The following is a 10,446-nucleotide window of genomic DNA, read 5'->3' as shown; positions in this document are numbered from 1 at the left end:
TGTTGTCGAAGTCGTCATTTCTCCTGCTACTTCTAACCTCTCTTTCTTTTCAGTGGTCTCCAGCTCCCGTAACACACGCTAGCGTGAGGCTGCTTCTGCTAGCATTTTCCCCCAAATATCACAAGCCCCTGTGGACTACAGCTACAGCAGCTGAAACAATCGCAAAGCTGCTTACGCTTGCAACACATGCCCTCACATCTCAGTCTTTTCCTCCTGTTACTTCAAATACTTTTCCTTTTCAGTGGCTTCCAGCTCCCTTAGCAGACTCTAGTATGAGGCTGCCTCTGCTAGCCATGCAGGCTGCACAGGCTCTTCAGGATGTCAAAAATCCCACTCCCTCCCCGTGACCTTCAGCGGCTGAAGGAAGCGTGAGGCTGTCTCCGCTTGCAACTCAGGCCCACATATCTCTGGCTTTTCCTCCCGTTTCTAATGACCACTTTTTTCTTTTCAGTAGCCTCCAGCTTCCATAGCAGACACTAGACCAGAGGCCGATTTAAAAGTCAGGCTGCCAATCACTGTGGCATTTTCAGCTACAGCTGGCGTGGTTCCCTAAACTCCTATCCTTCCCACTCCCTTCCTTCTACCTCTGGCGGCAGACGTTAGCATGAGGCTGCGTCCGCTAGCCACTCAAGCTCAGCCACCTTACTCTTACTCTTCCCCTTCCCCTTCTCCTTTTCACCATCAATCTAAACCCCAGTACATTTCATTCACAGCAGTCCGACTACCTACCCCACCGAATGCTGCAGCTCAGGTACCACCCCCTGTGCCTAATGCCATCAAATCTCAGATTCTCGCAGAAATTCAGAGGAGCTGTCTCTGGAGGCAGACCAATCGCCAAACCCAGTACCTCAATATTCGCTACTTGTATTCCCATAACACATACCTTAAAACCTCTCCTCAATGCATCACTCAGTTCGATCCTCTAAGCAGTTTCACTCAGAACCACCAATCTCAGCTAACTGCTTGAAGATGCTTGAAAGCTTTCCACCTCTCGTACAACCTTCCATTTCCCGATTTCTCCCTTCTCTCGATCACATCTTTAATTTCCTACCTTAACACCTGGAGGGTGAAGGAGAGAAAAAAAAAAAAAACCTCCATGCCCAGTCCATCAAAAGTTATCTAAGCAGCATCCAATTTTTCACAAATTAATCTACGGTAACCCCCTCTCTTAAAATAAACAATTCTCAAGCATCTATTTTGATCAAAGGAATTCAGCCCTCTCATCTTCCAAGCCCAGACACTAGACAACCAATAACCTTAGACTTTCTCTCTAAATGCATCCACATTCTCCGCTCAGCGTACCACTCACTTCATACTGCTCGTACACTCAATGCAATGCTCATACTGGCTTTTTCGGTTTCTTGAGATGCTCTGAATTCACTATAACTTCCAAATTCAACCCCAAACTCCATCCAAACTTCTCCGACCTTAATGTGCTCGACAATAAAACCATTTCCTATTTTATCAAACAAAGAAAATCAGATCAGGAAAAAAAAGAGGTCACAACATCTATATTTTCAACCTCCCGTCACCAATCCAACCGTATTAGGCTCTCAGTCTACATCCCCTCTCGACCCTCTTTTTGTTGATAATTGTAACCACCCCATCACACGTTTTTGGTTTCATTAACCTCTAAAACTCACCCTCGTCCAATCAGGTATACCCACAGAAAGATTTTCCAGCCACTCCTTCCGAATCGGGGCAGCAACTACAGCAGCTCAAAAAGACCTCTCACAGCAGCAGATCCAAAATCTCGGTCGATGTTCATTGGATGCTTTCAAGAGCTACATCAGGACCAATCCTTCTCACATAAAGAAAGCCCATCTAACTCTGATCAGTTAAATGAAATCCAATACTACCGCTGCCATACCCTGCTTAATTTGATACTGCCGCTGCAGTGCCCTGCTTAATTCGATACTGCCGCTGCAAAGCCCTGCTCGTTTGATACTGCCGCTGCAATGCCCTGCTCATCTGATACTGCCGCCACAGTGCCCTGCTTAATTTGATACTGCCGCTGCAGTGCCCTGCTAATTTGATAGTGCCGCTACAGCGCCCCGTTTAATTTGATACTGCCCTCCATCTCTGTCGTTTTGAGTTTTAGGCTTATTCAGAATCAGACAGGGCTCTCCCTTCAGGTGCAGCACAGCCTCAGCTCCCTTCGGTCGCAGTGAAAGCCCTCCATCTTAAGCTTTAAACCACGCCACATATTCAGCTTCAAGAGGGGCTCTCCCTTCCGGTGCCCTCCCTGGCCTCCCATCATGCTCCTCCTTTGGCCCTTCGCGCACACTACAATTTTTATTCATGGCACACATATTTTGGGGGGGCTACTCACAAGTTTCTGTCTGGCTGCTGTCTCATACCATTAGCTTTTTTTGGGGAGTTCTCTGGGTTCGGGCTCTATCCTGAGCTCATAACCCTCCTCCCGGACAATATTATATGTTAGTGCGAACTCATGAAATGATGTTTTATTAACAAGGTTCGGGAGCAAGTACATGCCATCCCTACTGATCTTACTAAGATCGCCTATTTGATCTCCCTCCTCTCTGGTCCCACCCTCCAATGGGCTCAGTCAATCTGGGAAGCGAATGGCCCCCTCACTCGCTCATGGGAGGCTTTCGCCACCCACTTCAAAGAAGTTTTTGGCCTCAACACCTCCGCCACCATCATGAACTGGTCACAACCCACCATCGTCAAAGACCTCCAGAGATTCTTAGGATTTGCAAACTTCTACCGTCGTTTATTCATCAATACAGTATCATCAGTTCACCACTCACCTCTCTCCTCAAGGATCGGCCCAAGTCTCTGTCCTGGAACCCAGCTGCCACTCAAGCCTTCCAACAACTGAAGAACGCCTTCTGTTCGGCTCCCATCCTGGTCCATCCCAATCCGGACCTCCCCTTCGTGGTCGAAGTGGACGCATCATCGACCAGGGTGGGAGCTATTCTATCACAGCAGCAGGGGAAGCCTCCAGTACTCCATCCATGTGCCTTCTATTCCAAGAAACTGTCCCCGGCGGAGCGTAATTACGACATCGGTAATCGGGAACTTCTGGCTATCAAGATGGCTTTCGAAGAATGGAGACACTGGCTGGAGGGAGCACACCCATCAAGTCGAAGTCATTACGGACCACCGTAACCTCAAATATCTTCAAGAAGCCACAAAAGTCTAAATCCTCGCCAAGCCCGATGGGCCCTCTTCTTCACTCGTTTCAACTTCCGAGTTACATATCGACCAGGAGGCAAGAACCTTAAAGCAGACGCCCTCTCCCCGTCTTCATGCGCCCTGAGCCTGAAGTATCACCTCCAGAAGCTATACTCCCTCCAGCCATTATCGTTAGTCCTATCGAATGGTCAATGGAGGATCGTATCCGGGAAGCCACCCGTTCCGAGCCAGCTCCGCCGGGAGGTCCAGAGGGAAGGATATATGTTCCATCATCACTACGCCTGTCCCTCATAGACTCAGTTCACACGTCTCCGGTCTCTGGACATCCAGGCAGCCAGCGAACCCTCTCGCTCCTTTGTAACCGGTTCTGGTGGCCCACCATCGCGCAGGATGTCTCCCAGTACGTTCGTGGATGCTCAGTCTGTGCCATCTCCAATACTCCACGATGACTCCCCGAAGGGAAGCTGAAGCCACTGCCCATACCACGTCGTCCATGGTCCCCAATTCATCTCCCGAGTCTGGCATGCTTTCTTCAGATTACTCGGAGTCTCAGTCAGCCTATCTTCAGGGTACCATCCTCAATCCAACGGTCAGACTGAGCGCAAGATTCAGGAGATCGGAAGATACCTGCGAACCTACTGCCACCAGAACCAAGGCAGCTGGAACCGCTTCCTCCCATGGGCAGAGTATGCACAGAACTCACTACGCCAAGACACCACCGGTTTAACACCGTTTCAGTGCATACTCGGGTACCAGCCTCCTCTCTTCCCCTGGTCAGTAGAGCCGTCAGAGGTCCCAGCGGTCAACACCTGGTTCGAAGCGAGTGAGAGGGTATGGGACTCAGCACACATCCATCTCCAGCGAGCAGTGCAAAGACACCAGAGCCAGGCCGACACAAAGAGAGGAGATACACCCCAGTACCAACCAGGTCAAAAGGTCTGGCTCTCCACCAGAGACATCCGTCTTCACCTGCCCTGTCGAAAGCTGAGTCCCCGCTATATAGGTCCCTTCACCATCGAGAGGCAGGTCAACGAGGTCACCTACCGTCTTCACCTTCCCTCACACTACCGGATCGCACCATCATTTCATGTCTCACTGTTAAAGCCCTTCACTGACCCTCTTGTTTCTCCTTCCCCAGGACCTGATGGTGTTGACGTACCTCCTCCTCCCGAAGTCGCAGAGGAAGAGTCAATTCACCGTGTGCAGGACATCCCGGATTCCCGTCGGCGGGGCCGCCTCCTGGAGTATCTGGTAGACTGGGAGGGATATGGTCCCAAAGAACGCTCTTGGGTCCCTAGGGACGACATCCTGGACCCATCCCTCCTCACCAAGTTCCACAACTCCCATACCAACCGCCATGCGCCGTGAGGTCGAGGCCGACCCCGTCGACGGGTAATGCAGGTGTAGGAGTCGCCCGTAGAGGGGGGGGGTACTGTCACGGAGTCACCAGTAACACCTGCCACACCATCAGAGTCCAATCACCCGACTCCGCCCATCCACTCATTATCACCAGATTACTGAAGTCACCACACCTGCACCCGATCATCACTGCCACTTCTTAAGCCCACACTTCCTTTCACTCTCTATAACTTCTCGTCAGAGAATCACCGACTCTACTCTCTGTGCTACTCTGGGAATCATCTGAATAACTGAACTTCTGCTTACCTACCAACATCTGTCATCCGTGTCCTGTCAGTTCCTCCTGTGTCCACCCTTCGTCTGTACAGCAAGTATCCTCAAGTCATCCTCTTAACATCCCACTCTGCTCAACCATTCCTCTGCAAGATCGTGTGATACCATCTTCTGTCTCCATATTTCCAATAAACATCTACTTACCTGCATACCCTGTTGTCTCTCTCTTCTGTCCGTGACACAAGTATACTCATAAGTTTTCTTTAAGTGAACTTTACACCATACTTTAACCCTCTGAAGTCGATTAACGCGTATACGCGTTTTGGGGTATTTTCTCCTGATAACCCCGAAAGAACTTAAATTACACTTTCAGTTTTGATCGTACAGATAAGAGCAATACATCAATCGAATCTGTAAAGGGTCTACTTTTTTTTGTATACAGACATAATAACAACAAAACTTTGTGCACTTATAAAATAAAGATAACAAACCAGGAGTGCTGTCTGCAGCCTTTGTCTGCGCTTATCTTCATTTACAAATGCGTCATTAAAATGAACTGTAACTCAGTGAATACTCAACACAGAGACATGAGAGGAGATATCTATAGAAAGCCTGACATGTCTACTTTTAAACTAAACAAGTGCTGCTGAAAACAAATATTCTGTGATAAAGTAATCCATATGAAAACAACGCGATGTCCGTTTTTCACATCTCCCTTCATTATCTTCTAATGTGACCACGCCCCCGCGCCGAGCGCGCCTTTCAGATTCAAATGTTTCACTGAAGCGTGCGGCTTGAATACGCCCAAACAACAGAAGACAACGCAGCGAGACTGTTCTTCAAGTTTTTTTATTTCACTGTTTGCTTCGCGATGAGAGGAATAAGACATAATTCACCCCAAAAAGATGTGATGTGGTTGAGGATTTGAGATTTGGATTTCCTCAGAAAAAAAGAATGAAGCACTTTATTCTGCAGAGATCATAAACATGAGTAAGTCTCTTTTTATTTACTTGTACTAGTTTTCACATAACGTGTAAACATTTTACTAGTTAGACTTTTTCCAAAGACTTTTTCCAAACTATAATTCCTGACTAAATGTATAATCAAGTGAAATATTATGAAGTTTCAATAACAATATTACACTACTATACCATTCAAAAGCTTGATGTAAATAATATAAATGTACCAATAAATGTAACTGTAACAAATGTAACAAACCTTGCTGTTCTTTCAATTTATCCCCCCCCCCTAAAAAAACCTGAAAAAAATATTCTCAGCTCTTTCAGCATTAATAATAATAATAATAATAATAATGATAATAATAATAACAATAAACGTTTTTTTTTGTAGAAAATAAGATTGTTAAAAGGATTTCTGAAGGATTGTGTGACGGGAGTAATGATTGCAAAAAATTCAGTTTGAAAGTCAGCTTTGATTGTTCCTAATAAACTGTTTAAATGCACTCACAAGTGAATATTAAATTATGTTGTGGGATAATTAAATATATTCTAAATAAAACTACAAACATAAAATTATATAAATTTATTTTGTCCTCACATTCTTTCTTGTAACTCATCCCTCTCAGTGACACAGCTGACTGACTGGCTCCTTATGCAGCTCATTATGCAGGCCTTTGTCTTCTCAGGTGTGAATTCATAATAGTTGACGCCTACTCGCATATGACTTTTACCAACAAAAAGTGTCTTAGAAAATTTAGAAAGTTTTCTGTAAGTGAGTAAACAAGATGATTTTCACATCATTTAGAAGAAAAAAATTCTAGGCTACAAGCTCCAGTTCTCAAAAGTCCCGGGAACCAATTTTCTGTATGTGTTTTATTGCCTTATTCAAGTGATTTAAACATTTTTAGTTTTCACTAACCACGCATAACATTTTTTTTTTTCTCAAAAACACAATCATGTACATACATGCTGCTCACATATTATTATAGCCCAGTTTGTGCTGATTACAGTGAGATTAGACTTTAGCCATTTAGATATTTATAAGAAACTGAAAAAAAGCACACATGTCAGGGCATGACAAAACTTCTCCAGGCCCCAAAAATACCATTACACAAAACAGAGTTAAGTATACTATTATGTCCCTACTGTATTTAGGTTTTAATTTGTATGTATTTTGTTATATGAATATCTGAACATACAAAACATCCAAAGAAAGAACAGAGTATCTGCTTGTAAGCAAAAACATTTTATTCTAGCTTCATGCATTCTTTTTTTAAAAAGAAAGAAAAAACAAAAATTGAACAAAAACCTGAAAAAAGACTATGAATTGGTTTCAGAATGATAATCAAAACGTAGATGGAGTCGATCAATGCCCCAAAGCTTGACTGTAATTATTTCCTCTTCATCTGTCGACATTTTATTCCATAACGTTACAGTTTTGATGCTGTTTCATGTCAGGTGGTCATGTTAGATTACATGTGTTAATACCTCTTGCTTCTTTTTCTTCTTCACTTGTGTTTTTTTGGAAATTCTGTACAGAAGATGTGTACTAGCGCCCTCTACTGTATAACAATGAAAACACAGATTCTAGGAGCACAAGTATAGCTCAAATATATTTAGACTTTTTGTAAGTATAAGTCAAGTATATTTAAATGTCATTTTAAGTTTATTTCTGAGGAGTACATAAAGCCCATTTTCAAGAAGTACATAAAAAGTAAACTAAAAGCATACTTTCCTATTTTTAGTGTAAAAGAAGTATACTAATAGCACACTTGAATAAACTTGTTTTTCGTAAGGGTTGTCAGGTGTTCTCCAAACTCTTCAGGCATTATAGGTGAAAACTCAGAGCTGTTATCTTGGAAAAAGGACACTGCAATAATTGGGTGCCAATAACTGTGTAAACGTGAACTAGAGAAAAACGTTTATTTCATAATGTGAGTTTCCCCCACTGATCTATATATGACTGGATCGCTCATTGCGTTCTAAACTGCCAGCAGGCAGTGAAGCCACCGGAAGTGTTCGATCCGCCATCTTACTAATCCCTACCGGCAGAGAGCACCATTAATTCACATTCAAACCATCAGTCCTAAAATCACCCGATTTGAAGCAGATCAGTCAAACGGGACTAGTTTTATGTTATGTGTATGTAAATTAATGTTTACTTCAGATGTTATCTGCAGCGTTTACGGTCTTTTGGGGCAGTATAAGCGATATATTTAAACCGTTTAAGTGAGTGTGTCTGCTGCGCACTGACGACACAGATAACGATCCAACACAAAATATAGCCTATTTCTTTATGAACATAATTATTCAGGAATTATTAAACATGAACGTATTAGTATCAGAAATGGATTTGAATATATTACAATGAATAATATAATTATGTTGTTAATGTTGCTCTATAATGAAATGAAAAGCTTAACTTACTCTCTTGGAAATAAAGCTTTATGTCTTTAAATCCGTACTGTATGTAGTCAGTTATTTCTCTGAATAAATTCAGATTTCAGAATGAGCACTTTGTCGTATGTTTTATATGTTGAGGTCGTGTCCGTCTGATGTTAATCATGTTCAAGATGTTCGCTACTGTAATAAACGTAGGTTTTTAATAAGAAGGGGAAATTCACGACATTAAAAAATAACCGTTTACATGGCTAGGGTGTTTGCATTGTAAGAGTGTACAGAGATACTTCAGATTTAAAAACGCTGACTTGTTAGGTGATGTTTTCTCATTAAAATCACACAATTTCCTATTAATTCAATGGAATGTTTACGCACACTAGGGATTACCAGTATGGCGGCGCGGCGGCTTCACTTTAATGTCATGAGCAATCCAGTTCTATATTATAGATCAGTGGTTTCCCCCCACTTTCCATTGTTTTACTTCAATGAAAGGTTAGAATTTTGTACATTTTTTGAATGAAAGATCAAAACGATAAACAATGCAGATTTATTTTCACAGTCACCTTTGCTCATATTTACCAAGGGTGCCAATATTAGTGGGGAGCACTGTATAGAGAAGATGCTGGAAAATCAAAGAATGTGCAGGAGCTGGGGGATTTTTCTGAAGAACATCAGGCAGTTGAACTGTTCAGGACTAACAAGGGACATGTATCCAAATTTCTGTTGGTTTGAAAGTGTGTGTTGTGAAAAGTATTATAAAAGCATTGAAATAAACAAACAAACAAAGAAAACAAAACAAATAAACAAAAAAAATACAAAATTGTTTCTGTTCGTGGCTGTAAACACAGTTTACTGTAACTGTAAGTGTTTTAAAATCAAATGTAGGATTAGGTAACAGCTTAAAAGTAGTGGTAGATATTGAAACTCTTTAAACTGGCATAGAAATGTGAGGCACTAATTTGTAGCCAGTGATTTGACCAACATTTGTGACCTGCAAAGAAAAGATCCATAAGACAATGCGACATGCCAAATTCCTCTGATTCCTTTGTGGGATAATGAGTATGATGTGACTGAGATTAAAATATTTCATTCAAGTGTTTCTGTTTTGTATGTTATCTCCAGACTGAAGCAAATCAGACAATAGTTATTATACCTGCGGCCTGTGTATGAAAATTCTTTATACATTTGTCATCTTCATATAACAAAAAGTTTGTTTTTATAAAAATCAACCATAAAAGTGCGGGAAGTTAAAAAAACAAAAATTAAAAATTATTTTTCAATATATAAAAATTTCAAGATATTCAGATGGGTCCATATCTTCAGCCACAGAGGAATGAATAACTAACACATCAGTCCTTTTCTGATATGAAAGTAATTCCACAGGCATCTTCATCAGTGGAGAGACATCCTCTACAATATGTCTGAAAATCAAAAGGTTGAAAAGGTTGAAATAAATTCGATGACCAAGATATTCAATTAGCTCAGCCAGCCAGGTCTTTGTGTGTGCATAAAACCATTACTAAGCTATGAGTCCTTTTTCTAACAGTTGTAAGAAATGCTGCTTTGTTTTCCTGTCTGTGACCCTGTCAAGCCTGGCTTTTCAAAATCTATTTCAACCAGCTCTTTTCATCGTTACCCTCTTCAACACACTCTCTGTCCGCAGATCTCACTGAAGTTACAGGAAAATCTTAACGTGAAATGTACAAAGCTCTGTGTCTATATGAGTTATGATTGACTGTTAGTGATGGCACCTGCTGTTAATGAGCAGACTCAGTGAAGGGAAGAAAACAGAAGAGACAAGCAGAAACACAACAATTGCCTTAAAGCCATACAGGGCATTTTAGGTGAAGTTGACAGCATATAAAACATTCAATACATTTATTGATTTTAAAGAGATTTAGCTTAAAAGTTAAGGGCCAAGTTTCAACTGAAGGAAACATTAATCACCATATTAGCTTCAATATATTTCTATAAAACTGCAGTAAGTAGAGCTAAACCACTGTTAATTCTCAGTAAGGACTTATTTGTGGTAATGGTGTCATTGACTAAAAATAATTATTTTATTTTATTTTTTAAGGATTCACAGCAGTCTCATGTTGATAACAGGCTGCAGATTATGTATATAAGGTTGCCATAAGACTTACTAAGGGTCAAAGGAAAAGGCCTTACAGAATAGACAGAGAAAGATACATGCACATTCGGTTTCTGTTTGTAGTGTAAACATTTGAAAATGTTGCCTCTATGGTTGTGGGGATTCTACACATATCAATGAGAGCCATTATCAACTGTTTCT

The sequence above is a fragment of the Cyprinus carpio genome, chromosome B15 (genome assembly GCF_018340385.1).
Source record: "Cyprinus carpio isolate SPL01 chromosome B15, ASM1834038v1, whole genome shotgun sequence".
Lineage (NCBI taxonomy): Eukaryota > Metazoa > Chordata > Actinopteri > Cypriniformes > Cyprinidae > Cyprinus > Cyprinus carpio.
The sequence above is the reverse complement of the archived record's forward strand: the minus strand, read 5'-3'. Positions refer to the sequence as shown.